Source organism: Rhipicephalus sanguineus, chromosome 4 (genome assembly GCF_013339695.2).
Source record: "Rhipicephalus sanguineus isolate Rsan-2018 chromosome 4, BIME_Rsan_1.4, whole genome shotgun sequence".
In the NCBI taxonomy this organism is placed as follows: domain Eukaryota; kingdom Metazoa; phylum Arthropoda; class Arachnida; order Ixodida; family Ixodidae; genus Rhipicephalus; species Rhipicephalus sanguineus.
In genome coordinates this window covers 165,708,360-165,733,732 of record NC_051179.1, presented here as the reverse complement: position 1 = coordinate 165,733,732, position 25,373 = coordinate 165,708,360, and the positions used below count along the sequence as shown (strand labels likewise).

General features: G+C 45.9%; 1 long non-coding RNA gene across 1 annotated transcript; it reads left to right on the top strand.

The window, feature by feature from the left end:
- The first annotated feature begins 3,744 nt into the window (after positions 1-3,744).
- LOC119390884 (uncharacterized) lies at positions 3,745-20,098 on the top strand. The gene is made up of 3 exons (XR_005183517.2): positions 3,745-3,820; positions 4,593-4,647; positions 19,843-20,098. It is a non-coding gene; the product is annotated as an uncharacterized LOC119390884 (long non-coding RNA).
- The last annotated feature ends 5,275 nt before the right edge of the window (positions 20,099-25,373 follow it).

Here is a 25,373-nt window from a genome sequence, read left to right as displayed (position 1 = left end):
TATGTACAAATGGATGTGTAAAGCAACGTCATTTTTTCGCGCTACTGGCTTTAGCCATAGGGCTCCGCGCCCCGGAGTTCAATGTATTACCAGACGGGCGATACCCCCAAAAGCTTTGAAAACGTAAATGGATCTAAACCATATGAATTAGATGTTCCGGCGGCACAAAAGGATAGAAAGAATGCTTTTTACGAAGGCGCCGTTAAAGTATGTCGCACTGCTGGAATGAAAGCCCTCTCGAGGGCAAGACAGAACACCGGGATGGCGGTTTGTACTGATGATGATTCCGATATTGCGGAATTGTAGTGCTAAACGTGCGTCTATTTATAAGTTCAGCCGCGTGAGCACGGAATCTGATGCAAAATCCCTAAGTTGGAATGAACAAACCAAGACACTGGTTTAACGCCGCTTCCATTAAAAGATCATTTTGACCCGCTTGCATTAACACGTGCCCTACTGAGTTCAACGTCAGAATTGCGCATCAGATCCCATTGTCATGCGGCAGAATATACATGGGGCAGAGTGGAAGGGGCCTGAATGTACGACTGGGCGAACATAAGCGTTTACTAACCGAAGTGAAGCCTTCCTACCTAGCTGATCATGGTCGTGAATGCCGGTGTACCCTCATTTACGGAAGATATTGCGTTTTCCAAGCTGCTTTACCGAGAAATTATCGACGCCTTCCACATTAGAAGCAGGAAACGATGTTGTGTGAGCCAGCCATCGAAAAGGCTTTGGGACATGGAGTGTGAGTACTTAGTCAGCGCGTGCAGAAATTTGACATAGCAACTGTCGTGCGCAAGTTTACGAAGAGGGCACAGCCAGAATGTTTTTTTATAGATTTCAGCCCCTGTGACGAGGCTAGATTAATTTCTTAGATTTCTTTTGTGATATTTTGGATAAAAAATCAACTGAGAGTAAGCGCGTGTCGCGTACATGTATGGCTTGCGTTTCTTTTCTTTGTTTTTTTAAAGCGCTGCACATTGCTAACTGTGCATCGATACCTACTCGCTAGTTATCTATCTTAAGCATAAACTGAGCCCCCACTTGGCGAGTAAACCGAACGCTGACGGAATGGGCAGTACTCTCATCTTTCTGTGCGCTTCCTCTTCTGTGCAACTAAAATAATTTACAGCAGGCCGCTACGCCAGTTAAACGAGTATTTACACGATGTAGAGGCATCGCAAAATAGACACTATTTGTTTCCTTAACATGTAGTGTTAACGTTCTCCATGCACCAGAGCCAGGAAACACGTATAACATATTTTAGTTTGATTTTAAAGTTTTCGGCGCGCAGCATCTTTAAGACAACCACACGCAATGGACATTATCATGGCGAGTAAACTAGGGATGGTAAAATCGATGAACGATTAATCGATTAAAAGTACGCCGCAAATCGATTAATCCTAATCGATTTCCGCCTTTGTATTATATGAATTAATTGATTAGAACTGCTCGATTAATACATTACGGCGCACCCCACCCCCAACACCGTCCCTAGGCAGGAGCGCATGAGTGCGAAGATAGCGATGCGGAGACGCAGAAGTCGAGCGCATCTCCTCTTTTTCACTACAGCGCGTATTTGTACGTTAGTACATGGAGGAAGGAAACACTAAGGAGAGGCCCTGATGTCACATTCGTGAAGCCTCCGCATCGCAAACGCCCGCATTGCCTCCTATGGAAGGCGCAGCGAAACATTTCGCGATTTCCGTCGCGTCGTTTGCAAGCGCATGCGCGCATGGGCGAGTCGCGAAACTTTTGCAGCCTTTTTTTTTGTTTGATTTTCGCCATGCAAGCGGCGTAGTCGGTTCACGCGTGCTGCTCCTTCTGTGTTCGTTAGGAAAGCTACGCAATGCCCAGCTGTTGCGTATACCCTCTGCAAATCGCGTGCACTGTGAACAGTACCGGGTGTCACTTTTCATGTGTACGTATACGTTCGCTTCATTACTGATCACTAAGGCATGGTATTTGCATGCGAATCTCTCGGATGTGCACTCTGTTGCTTCTTACTCGTTGTGTCAACTCGGAACACAGGTGAAATTTTCTTTTTGGCGTCTGACACGCCGTACATACCATGCGCTGAAGGCATCGTACGTTTAGAGGCTGTGTCGTTCAAGCGAAAGGGCAACAAACTCTTGTTGTTATCGGACTACGTGATGTATGTATTGTGCGGTGTGCGCTCGCTGCGTGCTTGTGTTGTGTGCACACTGGAATTACAAACTTTACGTGCACGATTGCGTATACAATACACCGGTGTCTTTTTTTTCGACGTGAAGTTACGTCAACTATAGGTTGGCGTTGCGCCGAATAGCTACTGCGCTCCCTCCATATACACGAGCAAAGCTATTACGGCACGTACCGGTACTTTCTGTACTGTTGCACAAAAACGCTCCACGAAGAACTTCAGCACGCAGCGCTCGGGACTGCCACGCACGAACAGCCTGGTAAACGTCGGCTTGCAACATTTTACTGCGTGCGAACCGCACAATACGCGCTAAGATTACGCCGGGTCTACAAATCCGAGCAGAAGCGAACCACTGCGGAGAGCACGCCGCGGGGCGTCTGCTGTTTTGTTTGCCCCATATCGGTTTGTTTGCCCCACAAATCTGACGTCACTTCCGCCACACTTTTCGTAATGCATTGGGATACGATAGGGCCTCTCCTTAGTTTTTCCTTCCTCCATTTCCTGCTTGGTCGCCGTGTTTTCAGCGCTATGGCTTCATTGAATGAAAGCAGCAAGGCGGTGCGTCAACAGTCAACAGTGAAGTTTGTTCTTTTCTGTGAATTTCAGACGTGCGAGCTCACATTCTTCTTGCTTCTTTTGCTCGTGTTTGTTTTTGGGGCAGCGCTGTTTCGTCGTGTTGTTTCATCGTCTTCGACTGCGTTTTATCGTGATGCTACAGCTTACGCTGCGACTGTGCTGCGTGTTTGCACGTAGTGATTTATAACAACGCCCATTCCGTTGTGAATATCAAGTGCTGAGCAAGTAACGTATTGTCGCTAGGTGCTAGTGCCTGCAAACAGTAGCCGAAACAGAGAGGCGCTTTCAGGCAATAAGAGTATCAAAGAATGTTTACTAGTACCTGGTCATAGAAATCGTAGGTTAAAGCTCATAAACACCAGAAGAGCGCGTAAGCCATCGGAAATCACCAGTTATATATCAGTAACGGTCGTGCCTTCGCATGGAAATAACTGCAACCCTGCGGTACATTGCGTACATTGCTTACATTGCGGCACATTGCTTAGAAAAGTGCTTGTTCATGCATGCGTGAAACTTTTTCAACATGTCTATTGACACAACATGCTCAGGATCTCACGCATATGTCTTCTTGTTTTTTTTGTTTTTTTTTTTTTCAATTTGTTATGCGCGGTAATCCACTATTTAAAATCTCCTGCCGCCAGAATTTCTTTTCACATTAGGATTTTAACCCCCACCCCCCTCCGCCTATTTTTTGTTGCATTGTTCTACTACGGATGTGAAAGTCGCGTGCATCTTGTAAACAACCTTTACAAGTTGAACGACGATGTGCATCAAGGAGGCGAAAACACTTGTAAAACGAATGGACATCGCCTTTCGCGGACATGTCACATTTCTGCAAGGAAGAATGTGAGCGATACGCTGTTTGAAAAAGTGTAAACGACTCATGAAACTTTTTGTTGTGATTGACGTTCTTAGATAGAGGGATGGGGGTGGCGGAGGCTTGTTTTCTGTCGGTATAAAAACCTCCGAGCCCATTAGGGACTGGACATCTTGTTTCTCGGGACGAGCAATGAAGGCGCTGCAGTTTATTCTTGTCATATGCTTGCTAGCAACCGTAATGTAAGCGCTTTTTCAATTTCCTTGTATGTAAACATTTTCGAAACGGAAAATTAAGAAATCGTGCAGAACCAATTCTATTTTTGTGAAATACGTATCTCACCACTAGTCTTATTGTTGTGACGCACGCAATGAAACGTTATATTACGTAGAAGCTCGTTACACACTTTGTGTAAGACCAAGCGATTTCGCTTGAAAATGTGTCATTGTATTCATAGTCGGTTTGCGTGGGATTGGAAATGATAACACAGTTATGAAATAACGAACCTGAAAAGTTTCTGCAGATGAAACGCATTGCGGATAACAGCGCTATACGATGCACACAGCAATGCGCAGGCTATTCAGCTGTGTTTGAATTAGGCAATTTATACGAGAGATCAACGTCCTTGTGCAAACTGAGCAGCCGCCGTTTGCGCGAAGGGCGCTTAGCAGGCACATCCACTGCAGTGACGCCGGGTGTTAGTCTACGGTCCGATGTCGAATCGGGACTCGCATTTGGCGGGCGCGGTTATTTTATAAATGACAGATTACTAGGAAAGTTCAATTTGGGCACTTTAATTTAAAATGTGTAGTGCTGGTTTAGGTAAAAGTGTTTCCAGTTTGCGAAATATTTTCCAGGGACCTTTTAGTTCGAGACGCAACGCGTTCCATGACACGTGCTGAGACCTATTTTAGAGCGCTGCTCATAGGTTACCTAAAAAGAAAGGAAGCGTCACAGAAGTTATTTGATGCCGCCACATTATTTCTGACGTGTGTTTCTTTTCGCCCCACGCAGGCACAGTGCTGCTGGTGTCAGGTCAATATGGCAACACAAAACTTGCCTTGCATTTGTAAGTACAAACGTATTACAACAAAGGTGTACTTTGCCGTCGCCCTAGTAGGCGTTACGCTGGTCACGTGAGTAGAGTAGGGACTGAATAAATATATAAATAAAATGAAATTACTATGATGATGATGATGATAATGTCACAAAAATATAGTAAGCTGTCGCACACTACCCTCACATACACTCGCGCGCTTACAGGTTTTGCGACGGCTTTCATGGCGTGGAACTGATTGAATTTTTTAACAGCGGGGCTATTCCAAATCTACCCTTTGCTCTCCGGCGTCACGTAAGAGCAGAGTCATGTCACGTATCATAGGAGAGGGGAGTATATAGCAGCTACGCCACGCGGGTCACATGACGAGCGCCCTGAGGGAGGTGCGGGCCCGAGAGTGCACCGGGGAAGGGCAATGGATTCCGCACGGCTATACACCAGAACACAGCGATTTCCATGTGCATCGCCATATTTGCATCCCGCCATCTATCGCACACGCGACGAACCAACACGCGCGGGCTGCCACGCCAGCAGACGCTACACAGAGCAAACGTGAAACTTCCGAAACTCAGCCCGTCGGAGAGCGTGTTTCGCGGCTTTTCTAGCCTGGACATTTTCGCTAATTTTATTGGAACAACAAGAACATCTTGCTCATGCAAGTCCACAATGTATACAGTACGTGCTGAGTGGGCTGCGGAAGCAACCTCGTCAGATACGTACGCTGTTACCTTTGTAAAAAAAACGTTCTCGCTGTAGTACGCGTGAATCGTAATTGCAGTGCAGCTCGCGAAAGAGTGAAACGACGTATTGTTGCCCCATATTACAAGTTGTGCACAAGGTTTTGTGAAAGCTCATCATTTCAGCATGCATCGCGTAAGAATTAGAGTACGCTTTACGGGTAGTTTCGCGGAACGTAATTTTTGTTTCACGGGCGTTCTTACAATAATGCGTGTTGCTCACAAAAGCGTGCTACCAGAGAGTATAACCTGAAGTATCGTTCAGCGATCCCTTTTGGAAGCTACCTGCGCTATTTTATTCTTGTAACGATGGTGCTTTACAAGCGAAACTGTGCTACTCTTAGTTGAGCCGGTTAGCTACGCCTGCGACGTAAAGGACACTGGCGCGAGTATTGTTTACTTACGTGCCAATATATGTATTATGTGCAGCTGGATGCCTCGTGTCTAAATGAATTTGGGGACATCAAACATTGAAATGAAAGCACGAAATTCTGGCCAGCTGTTGAGGAGCACCGTGCCATTTATTACCTCTTGAAGACGAAATCTCGAAGGCGTGGATGCCATCAAAAGCACTAAAAATTAATACTACGTTGAAAGTGGCAAAGCGTGCTGATTGCTTGTACTTGAAATCACTACCTTGCACTAGAATTTCGTCAAAGGAAACGCTCAAAGGTATGAAGTGCACCCACACACAAAGCTCACGCCTGCCTTCAACCCAGCTGCGTGTCACGCAAATTAGGTTCGCAAAATGAAATAGGTGGGCATCACACTGCAGAATACACGCTGTTAGTGTACTTACTCGCGCATTTTCACTCGGCTCCTAGTTTTCCTGCTTGAATCACAGTTATCCACTCGCGGCGAAGCTGAAAACACCGCACCGGCACTATCGTCGCAGACAACGCTAATCGTCGCAGACAACGCTAGTATCCTCTGGTTGCGCAGCCTGTTTTGGCATCCAGAGACGACGCAGTAGTGCCCAGACGAGCTCTTATACGCTGAAGCGGCGTGAACGGGTACTTTTTCGCACTTTAACGCCTCAGAACTGCAGCTTGCCCTGTTTACTTGGTGCAGCCCACGCGCGCCTTGGCAGCCCCGGTCAGCCCGGCGTCTGGGTGCGAGAGTATCCGCTCGGCTCGCCAGCAGCCTGGGTGCGAGACAGGCGTGCTCTGGTGTATAGACGAGAAAACCTGGGCCTGGGGGCGCTGCCGCACTTATCTGAAAAGTGCCCCTTTTCTCGGAAATCTCGCTACGGGGTCGCGCACTGCGCTCCGCCGCCGGTTTGTTTACATTGCGGCTGCGGCATTCTCTCTCGCTGCATGCGCGCGCGTGCTTTATCTCTCTCTCTCTATCTATCTATCTCGTTTACAGCTCGCGCTACGGGTGCGCTCGCCATGTCGCTTGTGCGCGTGTTCTCTTCTCGCCACGATGTCATTTTGGGCTAGTTGATTCATATTCGCCGTAAAACAACGCCGGCGACAACAACAAACCAGAGAAGCGGAAAGACACGTAACACAAGGCGCCCTAACAACTGAAACATTATTCAGTATTCGCACAGAATGAAGGCTGCCTTCACATGAATGAACTGAAGAAAGAAGGTCACAAGAGATATGAATGTACATCACGTGGTCACTCCTGCTGTGCGCGCAAAACGGTTCCTGCAAGAAATCTGACATCCTTCTCCGAAAGCAAAGCAGAAGGCATGCTGACACAAGATTCCCTGAGCATTTTTATAGCTAGGGCTTCAACAACCTCCCTCGTTAACCTGTCATCTGATTTGTACATGACGCCAGGGTTTTCAGATCGAGGTGCGCAACCGCAGTCTCTACAATGGATACCTAGATGCCCTGATACTACTTTCGTTGTGTTGTATTTCTGCTCTTTTAATCCATCATTTAGGCATCTTCCTGTTTGGCCTAAGTATAAGGCAGCGCAAGGAAAAGGGATTGCGTAAACCACGTTATCGGTGCACTGTACGAACCTTCCGCGATGCCTGTTAGTGCACACAGGTGTCACTTTCTTCGTTAACCGCCCGACCCTTTTTCCAGCTTGTCGGGTGCATTAACCATCTTTACTCCCGCCCTTTCCGCCACTTTCTTCAAGTTGTGCGAAAAGGAATGAGCGTTAGGAATGGCCGACACCTTCTTTGTGCTGCATTCTTGTGCTGCTGCACGGTTGGCGTTAGCTCCTTGGTTCTTCACTTTAATCATTTTTGCTGCAACGTTAGAGAGAATTTCTCTCGGGTACCCCGCGTCTGCTAGACGACGAACCTGGTCGTTGAAACTACCTGGGAAAGAAAACTATATTTCGGAAAGAAAGTATATGCAGACATACACCGTCTCGACTAGCAGCACGAGAGCGAATGGTAACAAATTGTGCTGTTTTGCCTCAGAAACATGGGTGAGATTTTTTTGTAACCATTTACAATAGATTTGCACACAGTACTCAATGTCTAGAAAGAGCGGGTTGCTGGAATATCTCATGGACCAATATGGCCTCTTTACGCGTTTGAAAAAAAAAAGGAAAAGTCAAGTAACCTGAGCGCCCGCTTTTGCAAGGTACAAGAATGTTTGCCATCGTATAGTGGATGAATGACATGTATATAACGATCAGAAACTGGCTTTGTTTTGCTGATAACTGCGTACAATAAATAATACAAGGACTTTCAAAGGTCTATCAGAGTAAACTAACAAAGATAGTAGTGGTAGAAAATACACTCATCATTTGTGCATTTATGTGATGTATTTACAGAGAACCCGTTCTATCACGCGGCTGCCTCAGGGGCTACGCGGTTGCCTCACGGAAATACGCAAGAAGCACAGTTAAACAGAAACAACACTACGAAACACAACAAAAGACATATAAAACAATAGAACGCAGAAAAACACCGAAAATCACAGCAAAACACACAAGAACACTAAGGAAACGAGAGCTCTATACTCTTTCCTAAGATTAACTCCGTGGGACTGGTTTTGTGTATTTTTTTGAGAAGTTTATATCCATTAAAGAGCAGCTTCAGAAAATTGCACTTTTTCTCTATTCCTTATAACTTGCCGCGATGGTGTAGTGGTTATGGTGCTTGGCTGCTGACCCGAAGGTCGCGGGATAAATGCCGGCTCCGGGGCCGCAATTAGCTGAAGGCAAAATACTAGAGGCATGTTGCCTCCATCTAAATGTGGCAGATGGAGCTTAGATTTGGGTGCACGTTAAAGAACGCCGAGTGGTTGAAATTTCCAGATCCCTCCACTACGGCGTCTATCATAATCATATCGTGGCTTTTGGACATCAAATGTCAGCAATAAATAATTATTATGTATAGTGGTTATAAGTCTATTTCGCAGGGCTGCTGTAGTGGTATTGGTAGGGCGTATATTGTTGGCGGCCCCACTGGACGGACAGCCACTGTCCCCATAGTTGTCATGTTGCAGTGCGGCACGCAGGCACCATATTTGTTCGGTACCCCTAATATCTGAGGTAATGCCGAGGAGTCGTGAGTTCCAGGTCATGCACCTGGAACGCGGACCACATAGACACGGTTCCATGCGGCTTCAAGTGTAAAAACTGTCCAGATTATAAGTATGGCACTGTTAAGGTGTTTCCACATTTTGTTAGGATCTTGAGTGTTTTATCGAAGTTTCCACATTTATTTATAACGGCGTATGAAACTCATTACGAGAAACGCTATTAGGCCAGGATGAACACTACACAAAGTTAATCGTACTGATGCGCTCATCTCACATCTACCCCAAGCCCCTACGCACACACACCTTTTTGTATATTTGTATTTGCGGTGGTTTTCTTTCCCACACTGCATTGAAATCGTCTGCTCCATTGGTAGTATAGCCCCCAAAGTGGACATTAAATGTTGTGTACTGATCTTTTAGTATCTTAATGTGGCCTAACACGTGCGCATATCTGTTTTGCCACGCATGTTGCCCTAATCTCTCGTGTTTCTCTGTCACAGCTTAATCAGTGTTGCTTTGCTTTTAACATTTTCCGTGCGACGGCTTCTTGTTTGTACTTTGAGTTACAGCACTTATCTTGTCACTCGAGGTGGCATATCAAAATATATTGTCACTACGGTTTGATTGAGACTGCTGGCGTTTTTCTTGTAACCAGCATTCTGATTGATACCGCGATTTCAGTGGCCCGTAAAAGCCGCATATGCCTTGTATATTTTTCATTCTCTCTCGAAGGCCGTGCCACGGCCGCAACGTTGGACATAAAGTATTGCTTTCTCGTACGTGCATCCTCTTGTTTGGTTGCGTTGCGCCCGGCGGATCGGCCTTCGACAGAGTGAATCAGAAGTCCCTCTGACGAAAGCCGGTTCCCGGGCGCAACGTTCGTTAACGAATTACTCTTATTTGTACAACGTGTGTACTTCGTTTCCAAATACCTCGTCGGGTTCAGCGAGAGTACGTCTACCGACGCGCGCGCGCACACACACACACACACACACACACACACACATATATATATATATATATATATATATATATATATATATATATATATATATATATATATATGGGCAGGCATGGTGGCGAAAGTGGCCATAGCGTTTCAAACAGTGAAGAAGTACCTCCGTGAGAACAGCAACAACGAAAGTTTTTATTTCGACAGTTTCGGCCAGAGGCTGGCCTTCATCAGGAATAAGGGTACATGTTGCTTGCACTCATATTCATAAAATGAAGTACGAAAAACGAGAGAGAAAGCAAGAGAAAGAGGAAAAAAAAGGAGAACATGAGGCGGAGAAATTTTCAGAGATCACTGCGCAGTGACCCCTGAAAATTTCTTCGCCTCATGTTCTCCTTTTTTTCCTCTTTCTCTTTCTTCGTCTCTAGTTTTTCGTGCTAGACTGTATAAATATGAGTGCAAGCAACATGTACCCTTATTCCTGATGAAGGCCAGCCTCTGGCCGAAACTGTCGAAATAAAAACTTTCGTTGTTACTCTTCTCATGGAGGATCTTCCTCACTATAGAGAGTGAAACGACGTAAGCTCTTGCACTTTTCCAAGGAGATAAGGAAAGACGGCGATAGAGTTCGTCTTGTTTTCAACAAACTTGTTATCAATAGTGACGTTTACGAGTGGAACTCCGAAACTGATCGAGCAACACGTGTAACACGGTCCGTTAGCGATTGATGCAGACGCAGTACATCGTCATTCTGCCGTTCCGCTCAATCTGCATCAGCTAAAATCAAACATATATGCGATGGCAGTATAACCTTCTTATATACAAATATCAGAAGTGTGCTCTCCAAATCTATTGCTTTATCATCCATCATCGATTCAAGCTCAGCGTCTTTAGTCTTACTTAGCGAGACATGGCTGGACGACACCGTGTCGGACGAGCATATTTTGAACAGTTGGTTCTCGTTTACACTTTTTCGCTGTGATCGTAAGCAGAAAAAAGGCGGTGGCGTTCTTTTGGCAGCTAAAAAAGAGTTCATATCATCAAATGTTCCAATAGACACTTTTTTAGAATGCTTATGGGTGACTGCGAAATGTGACTTAAGACATTTGTTGATTGGTGTATTTTATCGACCACCTAACATGAGCGCCGCTCTGAAGAATTCCAAAGAATTCTCTATGTTCTTGTTGATCGCTTTCCTAACTATGTTCTGCTCATTTTTGGTGACTTCAACTTTACTGGAATTAACTGGCCAATTTTAACTGCTTCTCCAACTCTAACAGAGGAGCACTGCTTTCTTCAAACCTGTCTTGACTTTTCTTTAACGCAGCTCATTAATAGTCCCACACGCAAGGCGGCTTCGTGTGGAAATACTCTTGACCTTATTCTAACTAATAATCCTGAAATTTGCGTTGCTTTGTCCCACGTTGATGGTTTGTCTGATCACGACATTATAATCGGCAAGCTTTCAGCATTACCTATGAAACGTCATATAACGAACAAGATTATACGATGTTACAAGAAAGCTAACTTCGATATGATCAATTCTGAGTTATCAGCTTTTTGCAATGTTTTTTAGCCGCTTATTTAACGCAATCAGTAGAAGACAACTGGATGTGGTTAAAGAGCACACTTATCAATTTGATTGACGCGCACATTCCTATGGCCAAAATAAAGTGTTTCGACTTGACACCGTGGTTTAACGATCGGCTCCGTCGTCTCAACAATAAGAAAAAACGCCTGTACAGCAATGCTGACAAAAATCGTCTATCGGATTCATGGAAACGCTACCAATTGTGCGAAAAAGCATACCAATCTCTGTTAAAAACAACAAGACGCTCTTTTTATGGAAATCACCTTTCCTCTCTTCTCGCAAATAACCCGCGACGTTTTTGGCGTATTCTGAACCCACGCAGCCATCCGGAAATTGCACTTACTAATCCAAATGGCGACATTGTATCCGACTATGAAAGCGCTCAATTACTAAATAATGCTTTCTCCTCTGTTCTTACGCGTGAGGGCTTAACGTCCAGCCCTCTCATCAGTAATCGTACTGATATAACGATGCCAGAAATCATATAACGATGCCAGTATCAGCGAAGAAGGTATTTATACAGAAATGATATAACGATGCCAGTATCAGCGAAGAAGGTATTTACACATTATTAAATAATCTTAAGCTCTCTTCCGCATCTGACCATCTCGGGTTGAACAACAAGATACTGAAAAATATCTCATCGAGCCTCTCGCCCATTCTGTGTGCCCTTTTCTCCCAATGCTTAGCATCTCGTATCATTCCTCACGACTGGCGGGTGGCCAGAGTCATTCCCATCTTTAAGTCCGGTGATCGCTCCGTACCACTCAACTATCGCCCAATCTCTTTAACCAATACAATAAGCAAGCTACTGGAACATATCATTTACACTCAAATCATCAACTATCTTGAGGAACACATTATCATGTTTAAGCAACAGCACGGTTTCCGCAAAGGATATTCTTGAGACACTCAGCTCGCCGGTTTTGTACATGACTTGCACTCATCACTTGACTCTGGTATTCAAGTTGATGCTATCTTTCTGGATTATTCAAAAGCGTTTGATCGCGTTCCCCACCACAGGCTTATACTAAAACTAACCCAACTTAACATTCACCCCATTGTTATTGCATGGATTAAAGAATTCCTTTCGCACAGAACACAGTACACAGTCGTTAATAACTCTCATTTTAATTATGTGAACGTAACATCAGGTGTCCCTCAGTGTAGTGTTTTAGGTCCGTTGTTTTTCTTAATCGATATTAATGACCTGCGTAATTGTGTGTCGTCCTATATTAGACTATTCGCCGATGATTGTGTACTATACCGTAACATATCCAGTAATGCCGATCGTGAGCTCCTTCAATCCGACCTTGTCAATATTAATACTTGGTGCACTTCATGGTTAATGACCCTGAATGAATCCAAAACAAAGTTAATGTCATTTACCTTACGTAATGCCCGCATACCAACATCTTACGTTTTAAATAATACTGAAATAACACTTAGCACTAGTTATAAATACCTTGGTGTTCACTTTCAATCAGATCTCACGTGGCATTATCACATTGACGTCATCCTTGCTTCAGCTAATCGTTCACTCGGTCTTATCAAACATTCTCTAAAAAATACCCCTCCCTATATACGTAAGCTCGCCAACTTAACACTCGTTCGACCCAACATCGAATACGCTTCAGCTATTTGGGACCCAGTTGAAGCCTATCTTATCCAGAATATTGAATCCTTGCAAAACCGTGCTGTGCGTTTTATTTTTTCAGATTACTCACCTCATTCAAGCATCGCTGCACTAAGAGATCGCGCCGAACTTGAACCCTTATCTCATCGTCGCCAAGCAGCTCGCCTTTCGCTTTTTCACAAACTATACCATCATTCAATTTTTTTCTGACGATTTCTTTCAGCCCCCTGCAGTCATTTTTCCTCGCCGCGATCACCAGTACAAAGTCAAACGACCCATATGTCACACTCATCGTTTCGCTAATTCATTCATACCACGCACTATCATTGAATGGAACCATTTATCATCGCACGTAGCTACCAAAGAAAAAAACATAACGAAATTTCAAGATCTTCTACGCACTGAGCGTATTGCCTAAACGTGGTGTCCTACCTAATTCATGTCTTTTCACCTTTTTTTCTTTTTCATTTCGCATATTGTAGCGGTATTCCTTCTGTATTGTGCATTTCATGTACTCTGCGTAGGCATTCAATAATTGCCTACTGTGCTTGCACCTTTTTCTTTTTTTTTTACCATTTGTGTCTAGTTACTTCCGTATGTTATAGTTTGCATTTACTTCATTGTCGTTGTTGTTGTTGTTTTCTGTCTATGTATGCCAGCCAATTGTCAAGGTTGTACTTATTACCTTTTTTTTTTTCACTATGTTATTTTTCCCAATTTATTGTAAAATGTCCCCCTATGTAATACCCTCATTGAGGGCCTTTAGGGGTATTTTGAATAGATAAAAATATATACATATGTGTGTGTGTGTGTGTGTGTGTGTGTGTGTGTGTGTGTGTGTGTGTGTGTGTGTGTGTGTGTGTGTGTGTGTGTGTAATCTGATAGTTGGGGTTAAACGTCCCAAAGCCATAGTATGACAATGATCCCGCTTATTTTGACCAGCTGGTGTTCTTTAACTTGCACCTAAAATAAGTACACGGAGCTGAAGCATGTTCGCATGCATCGAAAATGCGCCCGCCGCCGCCGGGATTCGATCCCGCGACCTTCGGGGCAGCTCAAGCACCATAACCACAAGACCACCGTGCCGGGTATGCGTATGTGTGTGTGTGTGTGTGTGTGGGTAGGGGGGGGGGTCGAAAATTTAATCTTAGGCAACTTCACTTATCTTCAAATGGAAAAAAGTATTTGCCCGAGATGCAGTTCTTTTTTAATCGGCATGTTATTTGACAATAACGGGCGTCGCAGACATATTTGTGAATTTGGGCACCCTAACAATTTTAACGTTCAGGGGCGCACAAAGTTGGGCTGTTCCGTACTGTCAACAGCTGCACCAGTCTCGGTGTATTACTGACTGCAGATTTACGCGCCTCAACTGGGGATCGCTGTTTTGATATGGCCCACCGCGGCTTGACAATTATCGGGGCAAAAAGCAAACAAAGAAAATTAAAAATGCTTGCACTAGTAGTGGCAAGCCTGTTGGAAGTGAGGTGCGAGGCAGGCTTTGTTTCTCTTTATTTTTCTCTTTCTCTCTTGAACGCTGTCTTTATCCTTTTCTTTCTTCCTCATTTCCCTTACCGACCCCCTTGCTATATCATACTATACAAGATTATTCTATGCTCTGCTGTGTGCCTGGACAGCCTAGTAGTTAGGACGCTCGCCTTCGAATTGTGGGCACGCGGTTTCGAATCTCGCCTCGCCCAGAATTTCTCGTTGTCTGTTTCTTCCTATCTCTCTACTTCTTCCTCTCTTTCTTCCTTTATATATGTGCTCGTTCTCTTGCGCATCAAAGTTTTGCATGCCACGCGGGACATATCAGCGCACGCGTTCTGGTAGCGAAGAGGAAGATGAATAGGACAAAGAGGGCGCGTGCCGGTTCATGATGATGATAACTTGTGTTCCGAGATTACTGGCTGCCGCTTGGCCTAAGCAGCTCCGCTGTCAAAAATTGTACACGTTCTTTTTTAATCTATCACAAGAGCATCCCACATATATCCCTGCTTTGTATGGCAACAATAAGTGATATGTAAGCACTCTAGCCTAGGGCATTTCAAAGCGGTTACTTATATTTTCATTCACCGTGCTTTAACAGTGCGCAGCGTGCTAGCTTTTCATTTTCTTATGCGCAATTTGCCGTTGAACTATTTGTGAGTGATAATCATTTCGTGGATGGAAAACGTTTACTGACGACTATTAGATAGCGCGCGCTAGTTTAGTAGCCCAAAGAGGGCAACTGCCCTCACTTGTTCCACGGTGAAAGCTGTTATGAGATCACAACAACAGCCGAATTTGGTGGTGTAGTTGTCCGCCGCCACCGCCTGTGTCATTAACCGCTATCGCGCACAATGACAAAAAAAAATGGGCAGATCCCTCGTACCGTGAGAAACGATGTTATGCGAAGCATGCAGCAGGAAGGTGACTCTGACGTAATTCTTTTATTGAGTGAAATGTGACGAAATGACGCAAAAGATATGTACAAATGTTATACGCGTACACACATGTTGAAGAGTCGCATGCGCTATATAACGAGGTTACTGTTGCGTAATGATGCCACCATCAAAATGGGTATTACCAACATCAGAAGCGGTAAGCTTCTATGTAGTGCTTATATATGTCCGTTATGACGGAGAACGCACGCGCATTTCCCGAACTCGTGTGCATGTGTGGAAGGACTCTTCACAGTTCTTGAACAAGGTCAATAAGACCTGGCGTAACTCTGTGGTAATAAACAAAACAAAACAAGGTCATCATCACCGTGATCATTGAGCACCAGCAACTGGACACGACTTATTATCGGATTTGGGGTGCTATGGAGGATGGCCCAAGCTGCTCGGGCACACGAGTTTGCTCCGAGCCCGCCCTACGACCGTCATGATAGGAAGACTGTGCGGAGCGCGCAATAGAAGGGTTGATAAAAACGGCTAAAAGAACGAGAATGGCATCACAAACGCATGCGCGGCATTTGCGGCGGTTTTCAAAGAAATACCGCGTGCGAACGCGTCAGCGCCGCCACTCAGTCAACATTTTGACAGTGCAGCGACGTCAGCGTGATTGTCGCACTATCTTTTTGCCAACTGATGATCGCGCCTCCCACGGTCGTGTTCGTGGGCGTTTGTCCTCTTTCGGAAAATTCTTTCGTTCCACATAGTGCATGGAAATTTCCACTCTCGAAGGCAACAAAGGCGACCACGCAGCACTCGGCTACAGCTCGTTTCGCTTCTCTGGAATATTACAGATAAATAAATGGACAGGTTACTGCTATACTTACATTACAAGTATGAACATTTTTTTGAATTAGCGAATCGGTAGAAACAGTGTATCCGCAAACAAGTAATAGTAACATTTCTCGCCGCAAATCCCACCAGGGGCACTTGCTTCATAGCTGTGAGTGGTACGTCGTGAGAGCGGTGAAATTGAATGCGAGGCACCGTAGCCACGCGATGATATAACCTTTAGTTTTTCGTGCGTGTGTGCATAGTCTGTGCGATTAAGCTCATAGACGAATCGTGCCGCTCGCTGGCGTTGTTGCGTGAGCACTGCTCCTCGGCAAGAGGGAACGCGGTGGGCGGACCCGCTCTTCGCCGCGGGCGTCTGTCAATCAAATTGATTGACGCGCGAACTCGGGCACAAACTCGTTGATTCTGAAAAGGCCCCAGTTCAACTCGTGACTGTCATAGTGCCGGTGTGCCTGTCAAGTTTTTCATGCGGTGGACGCTACTCAGTAGCTTCTTTGCATATAAAATAATTTCTTCAGCTTGCAGTGCTTGTGCAGGGCTTGGGCCATCGGTGGAGTTTGTGATCACCTAGCTTCTTCCACCTTTTTACGTGGCTCGTCTACTCAGTCTGCTTGGTCGGCTTCGGTGTAATCACCGTGTTAGTTCGGTCTCAATATTGGTGCTATTGCTTAGGAAGGTCCTAACTAACATGATAGTGAATAGTCCTTTATTAGTTGTTAATGTTTTAATTACCACGACGTTAATTAGGTACAGAGGTAATTAGCACAATAATTATTAGCATGATCCCAATTAACACGTCATCGGTGAGTAAGGTCCTGATTATCTTTGTTTTAATTACATGTCCTAATTATCGCCGTGTTAATTAGCATTAATTGATGATGTTTTAAATACCGCGCCATTAATTACTCAGTTTTAATTCGCAAGGTCCTGAATAGTACAGAGGTGATTAGCGTAATCCTAATGAGCACGATCCAAATGAGCACGTTGATAATTAGCGTCGTGTTAATTAACAATAACTAACAATGACCTAATTACCACGCCTATAATTACACAGGTTTAATTTGCAAGGTCCTGAAAGGTACAGAGGTAATTAGCATAGTCGTAACTAGAACGATCCTAATAAACACGATCTCGGCGAGTAATGTCTTGATTACCTTGGTTTTAATTACACGATCCTAATTAGCGTCATGTTATTTATCATGATCTCAATTACCTTGTTCTTAGCTTTACAGGACTTCATTAGCATGGTCTTAGTAAGACATGGCTTAGTTAGCTCGACCTTAGCAAGATTTGGCCTAATCAGCTTCGTCATAGCACGTCCTGACTTAGCTAGGTATACCGCCCAGCCAATTAGCTAATCAGCCGGGCGCACGTGCTCTGGGACCAAGCAGACGATGAAGAAGAGAACGACGAGGGCGCGCGCCGGCCGAGCAACGCGCTAGAATGTACAGGCCGACCATGGTTATTATACACGTGGCCTCGGCGATTAGCTCTAGCCGCGTTGTTGTAAGGCGCTCGGTCGGAACTAATCTCGGAGGCCACGGTGCTGCTTATTCTAATGGATACTTGCTGCAGACATTAAACGCTTGAAAATGAATTCAAACGGCCCGCGTACACATAAAAACTATAGTTAGTAGAGCTGTCTGCCACTTTTCCTGCATGGGTGCACGTCTGCACTCAGTGGAACGACAAACAAATGAAAGAAGGTGCCTCTAGTTTTACGACACCACCCAACCTTCTCGACCGCCCTCGACGGCATGCCGCGTTCCATCGTAACCAATGGAACGGAGCGCACGCTGAGGGATGGATTTCATCTTATCGTACTATTAGCTCGTTCAAAAGGGGGTGTCGCCAGAGCTCGGAAAGATACCGAGTTTCGCCAAAGTCGGGCCATCCTGCAAAGCACCCCTGTTCTTGATTGCGGCGACGAGGTGTCTAAGTGCAATGAAGTATGAGGTATAGTACAGCTGTTGGAAATTGTGAATGCCTCCTACGAAGGAATGATATATGATGCATCTTGTCCTGGGCGTGGGAACGAGGTCTTGTGATGTCCTGCCCACATTGAAAACGTAGTTGATGTAGTATGAAAAGCAGGCGTTGTCGGGTTTTCATAAATCAATGTTGAATAACCGACCAGAATGAGGGGCATGGTCCTCTCGGCAGAGTTATTGTAGGAAGCAGTGACCGGTTTTTTTTTTTCATTTTTTTGGGTAATGGACGCGTTGCGTTGATATGAGCCGCTGCACGGGCACCCTTTGCGATCAGGGGCTCAAGTAAATAGAGACGAGAGCATTGTATTCGTAATTGTAATTGATATGCGACGTCGCTGACTCGTTTGCGTGTCGGTGTGTGTTAGGTTTCTGGCGGCCGGCGAATTGTGATGCGGCCTACGTTGAAGTTGGTCATCGCCGTGTTTTTATATATGGCTACGCCGCAGCACCTGCAATGGAGCCGCTTGCTGTGGACAACACATTAGGTTCCCGTGATTGTACTGGGCTCATCCCTCGAGATTTCAGAGAGTACTAACACGCCAGTTTCTCTTTTACGAGGTCTTGCATGTGCGCGTGCACAGAATGTACGCTGACAGCGGCGAGCGTGAGGTGATTGCTGTGGTTGTGGCGACGAATTGAATGTGGTTGCCCAGTCCAAGGTAGTGTCTAGAGGCCTCTTTGGTAGCCGGGTCATGTCGTCGACAGACTGCGACGATAGAGCCAGCGACATGTAAGAGCATTTGCGTTGGTGAGGTATAGGCTGTCGAGGCTGGTAGCCCTGGATAGTGCTGCGTAGACCAAGTTTATTGGATGGCTGTTATCGTAATCATACATTATCTCGATGTATGCGGCCCAGGTACTCTACGTCTACAAAGCGGTTCTCAATTAATCTGACGTCATCCTTGGTCAGCATGAGGTCATCGCCCAGCCTCCTCACCTGTGGTGCGTACCCGAATAACATGAGCTGTGGTATGCTGGTATGTGCCACACGTGACTGAAGTTCAGGGTTTCATGACGTACAGGAAATGCATTTTGCGTTACTCATGTCTCGATCAGTGAATCGTGCTTTTCATACACTGATCCCCTGCTATGCCAATTTTGGTATATTACAAGCTATGGAGACGACCAGGAGAGCGCCCAGACGTAGGCGGCTAGATAGATAGATACCTATATATGAAACGACCAAAGTGCCAGAAGTTCGCTCAGCAATGCTTCCCCTTAAAAAAATATCCACGATCGAGCAGGATTTGAACTCTGGCCCTCTGCGTGGCACTCGAGTATTCTACCACACGCCACGCCCGTGCTTGAAACTCCTCGCGAAAAAGACCCTACACAGGCGCGATGTCGGGCAAGGAATCAAGTTAACATATGTGATATAGCGCGTTTGAAGAACAAAACAACAACCAGGCGTCACACAACGTTAACTGCGTAACGAGTGGGTGCTTTAGAACTTCCTACCCCTCATATACTTGTAGGAGTCGCCCCAAGAGAGTTTACCACAAGCTCAGGAAAGGCCACTCTTCCAGCTTTTGCTATTACTGTGTTGCTTGTTCCTAGGAGGCCTGGCTTTCTTTGCAAATAATTGTTTCCTTTACGTTTATTTCAGTGTCGTCCACGCTCAAACAGTACTTGCAGAAGTGGGTGTACCTGTACTCCATTTCGTCTCTTCAATAGAATTGGTGCTTGCCTGAATGCAAGTCTTTCAATTCCTTGGATGTTCCGTCAGCCAGTGAGCCAACTAGCTGAATAGAAACAGTCGCAGACATTCACAGGATTCACTCCAAAATAACGCTCAAGTAAACCTTGTTATGGTAATACTGCAATTACCAGAATGAAAAAATAAATGGACTGCGATGTCATAAGCGCTTTCAAGTGTGCAAATCATTTCACGTAATAAGTTATTTTAGACATAAACCACGCTTAAAGGGGCCCTGCAACACCTTTCTTAGTTATATTGGAATAGTCCCATTATTGACGTATGACTCTTCACGAGTCATATGCCGCAAAAATTTTTCGAATCCGTCAAGTCTAAGTGGTGTTACCAAATTACAGAGATCACGTTCCGCAGCTTTCTCCCTCAACTCAACGCAGCGAGCGCGCGGAGAGCTAGGCAGCGACTCGAGGGAGGGAGCGCAGACGAGCGAGGCTCCGCCCAAGAGCGCCGGCGGAAATTTTTTCTTCATTTTTTTCTCTCTGACGTCTGGGCGCAACCACGTGGTCTGTGCCGCCACTTCCGGTCGGCTTGCGTCGGTCTCGTCGAGCGGAGCCGATGTGTATCGCGCGTGCTTGAAAACTGCGCGTCGGTTTGGTAATGTTGGGTGTGCACCTCGAACGCCGTAGTGTTTCCATCGCTCTGCCAACCATGGAAGCAAACCTGCGCGCTCGTTTGAAACGAATGACAGCTGAGATCGGTTTCGGCCCATACTCCAATACACCGTCTCGTAAGACGGCACTGGCAGACGACCCCGAAGCGCCGCCATTACCGGACGCCAGCATTGTTATCGGAGACATGCTGCACGGCTGCCTCGGTTGGTCGTGAGAACGTGCCGACGATGCAGTTCCCAGCTGACGAGGCAACACTCGAACGGCTGCCACTCTCAACGGCAACCGGCGATGGTCAAAAGCACAGAAATATTCACGTTTTCGGCACTGCGCATGACGAAGAAAACGGAACCACGCAACTACGAGCAGACGAGCTGTCGGTGAGACCGGAAGTGCTAATATTAATGTTTGTTCGGTGTTTTTAACGCGATAACAGAATATAAACATACATATTATCTACTTATTGAACTCAAAATTAACAACGGAAGTAATAATGAGGGTGTTATCGTGATTATAACATCAGCCAATGGTGGAACTGCCGACAATCGCGTCATATTTTGCGGACTAATACATCATTTGTCGAGAGAAGAGGGAGCGATTTTCAGCTGACTTTGAGAATTTATTGTAAATTTTAGGCCGTGCGCATCGCTATAATATTTGGCTCGCGTGTTCTCGGGAGCCTCGACTACCGATCGGCAGCGCTTTTTGAGCATGCTCGAAAAGTGTTGCAGGGCCCCTTTAAGTGAGCTGAAACAAGCTGGGTGAACGTGCACCTGGGTGGATGTCTCCACATTCATTCAGAACATGCTCCGCCGTTTCCTTATCTTCCCCGCAGCATGTGCATTGTTGTTGTTCTTCTTCTATTCGAAATGTACAGCGCCATCTGTCGACAATCCCATAAGCTCGATCCCCCATTTTTGTTCGGCGCTAAAACAAAGCCACTAGCATATTGCTGCCTTTCAGGTGCTGGCTAGTGGTTTTTGTATCGTCTTTCTGCGATGACTAGCTATTGCTTCGTGTAGTGTTCAGAAAACGCGGGAGCCCTGACAATTGGGGGAACAAGGTAACACTACTTTAATCAAATTTATCAGTTACCTGAGCGAACAAAAAGAATGTACCGACCCGAACTTGTTTGGATCGCCAACAAGATAGGCACTGCGCTTTTGCTCGGAAATGACCGGCGCGCACAAAAGCGCCCTTCAACCTCAGTTCTTATTTTTCCGTGCAATTTAGTTGCTCGCCTGCAACATACGGTATACTTAAAGAGCAATATATTATGATATATGCATTTAAAAGGAGACCGCCGACGTCGCACGCGCGCGTGAGAACATGACTGATCAAGATTAGCTTGTTGGTTTGGAGATCGACGAAAGCAATGATTTACGCGGACTATGCCGTATTCTTTTTTATTGTGAAAGAAATTATATGGACGCTCTCGGCGGATTTTTGCCGTGGCCGTCATGTCCCGCGCGCACACACACACACACGCACACAGATATATATATATATATATATATATATATATATATATATATATATATATATATATATATATATATATATATATATATATATATATATATATATATAAGCCACAAGGAAAAATAAAGCAGACGAAACAATTCCGAATCACCCGACCGGGGAATCCAGCCAGCGACTCCTCGCTCCCCAGCGCGCGTTTTTAGACAACTCAGCCACGGGCCATGCGTGCGCCGGCCAAATAACGGCGGGCTATTTATATGCATCATTCACCGCTAGCGGTACGCAGACCTCGGAGGAGCTTGAGCGTGTTTTCTATCGCGCAACGACTAGATTTTCTCTCAATTTGAAAACTGTCGTTCAGACGTGCACGACAAATTGGCCCCTTTCTGTACCAACTCGTGATGTGGAACGAAAAAGAAAAGAACACCGGGCACAACTTGCGTCAGACGCCCCTGTGTGGCAGTAGACGCAGAGGGGTCACTTCACGCACCGCAGTTTAAAAGAAAAAGAAATATCTGAAAGCGTCAGATTCTCCATTGACGACACTTGCAGCGCGTTGCTCAAGCACCAATACGTAACAACTGTGACATAATACCTGTGCGTTATTTTTTCGCATCCTTCTTTGTGCTTCAGCGGTGCGCTGCAAGTATCGAGATGCTTGTCCTTCTTCGCGTGATATTCCAATTTCTTGCTGTCGCATTCATTGCTTCGCCCTTGCGGCGAAACTGTGACTTTTATTTGAGCCAAGCGTTACGAGGTGGATCGACGAGTTCCTGTAATTTGAGTAGCTGTGCAATATCGTACCCTTCCCTGGCCCACAGAGTACACTGACATGTAGAGGGTAGCTCATGGACCGAGTAACCACGCTGACGTTACGTCGGTACTCAGGTTAAAGCAAGTTCATCGCCACAAATTGTATGCTACGGTGTCATGATGTGCACATCATAAATAGCAGCCGTAGGCGTATCCGCGCAACGCTTGACTATAGCTCGAAGATTTAGAGATATGTGATGTCTGTTAAATTGATGTAGGAGCGGATAGCCAGTACTGCCACCATAATAAGGAATATTCAAAATGATTGGTACGGCGGCAACACTGGGCGCGTCCGCCATTTTTTGGGGGGCGCCGTCGCGGAACCGTCTCCTAGCGTCTCCATCAGGAGAAGCCACGGAGAGGCTGAGCCGCAGTCCCTGGCGAAGCTTTCAGACAAAGAAAATGCGTTTATTTCGTACTTCAGCGCAATGGGTAGTGGACCTCACTGCGATACTAATCGATGAGAAATAAATATCGGAGCTCTTCGCACTTAAAAACTCATTCGGAAGCAGCTGCAAGAGGCGCACCGCTTCGCAAAGTCGAACTGCTGTTTACTAGTGTGGCGTGCGCCTCCGATCTGAGGTAGGCGTTCTAGAAAAGCGTTCGTTGCAGAGGAAGTGTGACGGTCATACTTCGAAGATAACCTTGCACTGCAATACATCTTCATAGTATTTCCCACTGCAATTTTATACATGCGTCAAAAACACTCGTCAGATATCGACACCACGTTCTTTCTGCGCGACCTGTGCAACGTTGTGCTGCTTTCCTCGGCTCATTTATTTAGCCACAAGTATATCGACACCTTCCGTAGCACCGTGTGTAGTACTTTTCGAAATAAGCAAGGGATGGACACGTGCATGAGCGCTGCGCCGAAAACCAAACAGAAGTACTGATCGCGCGTTTAAACTGGATAAAAAGAGGGCGGTCCGAGTAACGCTCTTTTAGTGCACACTGGTTGTTTATAGCGTTTGGTGTTCGTATTCTATCCGCAGATTCAGTATCGTCCTTCTGGTTTTCTTGAACGCTATACGTGTGCGCTCACTCACGTATTTTGTAGAATATTGCGTTTTTTTCTTTCGCAAAACCGCGCGCTATTGCGAACAGCATGCAAGGGCCCGCGATCAGCGGAAAGATGAGTGCGGTGATCTGCCTAAAGAGCAAACAGCTCCATCTACTGTACGGCTCCGTAACTCTTAGCTCCATGTTCGCAGCGCACGCTCACGGAAGCAAGCAAAAGAAAAATAAAAGGGGAGGGCGAAGGGGGTGTAAAGCGAAGGACAGACGCGGCATGCTGGCTATTTATACTTCGGCGCACACTGCTTTGCAAAGTTTGCAATGAGATGCCTGCTGGAATCTTAGCGGCAATTGAGTCTCGTGTGGCGGCAATAATCTACTGCGGAAGCGCGCAGCAGCGTCTGTGGCACTGCCTACATACGTTTATTAGCCCCGAGAAGCTGGGGTGGCGCCGCCTGGCGGGAGGCGTCGATGACGTCACGGCAAGGACTCTTTGACGCCCGCCGTGATGCGCCGGCATATCACGCGCTTGCTTCGTGCGCTGTTCCACTGTTTACGTTCGCTTTTTGCCTCTCTCAAGCTTCAGATGAATGACGAAAACAGCATCAATAATGTTCCTAGAAAAACGACAAAAAGCTATACATTTCTTCTTCAGAGTCACCAACGGTGCCCGCGCTCCGTCGTGCACACTTTGAAAGGGGTGATCAAGTTTGTTGTTGTGTCGTGCTGCTAACCGCAGCAGCCGCATTCCGATGGGTGTGAAAAGCAAGATCCATCTGCTTAGATACAGGAGCACGTTAAAGAATTCGAGGCGGTCAAAATAATATTCAGCGTGCCCCACAATCGTGTGGTCTTTGCACGCAAGAAACCTTATTAACATTAATATACGGTGTGTTGTTTGTGGGCGATTCCTTTAAAAAACATGATCGCTTCGCCTCCACAAGTGTTTTTTGCATCGGGCGTATCCGCGATCTGCGGATAGCGTTTTGACCCGTGTTCTAACCGTGGAGTCTACGGCAAGTTCTAATGAAGTTAGAATCATTAGCGTCAATTTTATTAGCACCGATGTCTTGGAGTACGCGGTGAAAACAACGAATGTGTTGCTCTCGTGCATCACCATTTTCATGGTTAATCTTCCGTTTTGCCCATTATAAACTATATTATCCAAACTTTCTACCTTACTTAACTCTCGCTAGTAGTGTAAACTTCCACCTTCTACCTTGGGAGATTGGCATCGCAAGAATGTATTCACCACAATATTCCGAGAGAGCGGGTATGCGGCGGGTGCAGAAAAAGGCGATCCTCGGCCGCGGAGCAAGCGAGTCCTTGCCGTGACGTCACATCGCTGCGACTGCCGCGCCGCCAGTGTTCGTTCACGGGGCTAATACGCGTAAATCATTGCTTTCGTCGATCTGCAAACCAACAAGCTAATGTTGATCAGTCATGTTCTCACGCGCGCGTGCGACGTCGGCGGTCTCCTTTTAAATGCATATATCATAATATATT